Consider the following 1,174-nt stretch of genomic DNA (forward strand, 5'->3'; position numbering starts at 1 on the left):
CATGCACTTCATATTATTCTTGGTTGTAATGAAACATGTAACAATAAGGTGCAACCAGATCCACTCACGGTGAGTTCAACATTAAATCAATTGTAGTTAGGCCATTAAGCTGCAATTTTTTTAAAAGCTGAAATTATTGAATAAGTTATAATACGTCTATCCATGATGCTTTTGAGCCAAGAATGTTTGCCATAATTAACAAAATTTATACCTATTTTCACAGATTTTACATCACATAAAAAAGATTCATTTCAACACCAAGGAAGGAGATTAGGTTTACTTTAATGAGAATGGAGAACTACCAGCAAAGTATGAAATTATAAATTGGCAGCCAACAGAAAATGGCATTGTGGACTTTGTCGCCACTGGTCTTTATGATGCATCTTTACCAGCAGACAAACAGTTGAGTCTGCAACTTGAGTCTTTTTTTTGGGCACAGAACTCAAAACAGGTAAGTTACACAGTGATCACTATACATTTTAAACACAATAATCAATCTAAATGCATTAATGTTATTGTATCATAATATTTATTTTCAGAGCATCAGAATTATCAACAAATATTTGCAAAGACAAAAACCTTTCCAAAGTCAGTGCCCGTACATTGTTCTCTAAGTAATTTTGTCCATCCAGGTGCCTGTGTCAGTTTGCAGTGAGAAATGTTCCCCAGGAACTCGAAAGGTTCTGCAGAAAGGAAAACCTGTCTGCTGCTATGACTGTATCAGATGTGCAGAGGGAGAAATAAGCAACATTACAGGTCTAGTAAAATTCAAGGTTTTGCACTTCAGTGTGCCACAAAACAAAATCTTAAAGCAGTCATGTTTACATGCCACTTACAGTATAATAAATTTAAGCATGCATCCATGAAATGGTTAAAGCCCATAGTATGTACTTCTAGTTTGCTTAAAATATTTCAGTGGTACTTTTTACAAAATCCGTGGAAATTTGGGGCAGTCTGTGTTGTATGAGTATAATGTCAAAAATTAGTACATAAAAGTACTTTCTTAAATCAAAATTATAGACATGATTAGAATTCTAATGTAAAAAGCTATGAAACTATCCAAATAATTAAATAAGTATGCCATCAACCTGTTACAAGGTTATCCATTTATTACTATGGAATCATGTAGTGTCTGTCTTGTTTGCATAGAAAGGATGAAAACTAGAAAAAAAAA

The sequence above is a fragment of the Monopterus albus genome, unplaced genomic scaffold (genome assembly GCF_001952655.1).
Source record: "Monopterus albus unplaced genomic scaffold, M_albus_1.0 scaffold733.1, whole genome shotgun sequence".
Taxonomy (NCBI): Eukaryota; Metazoa; Chordata; class Actinopteri; order Synbranchiformes; family Synbranchidae; genus Monopterus; species Monopterus albus.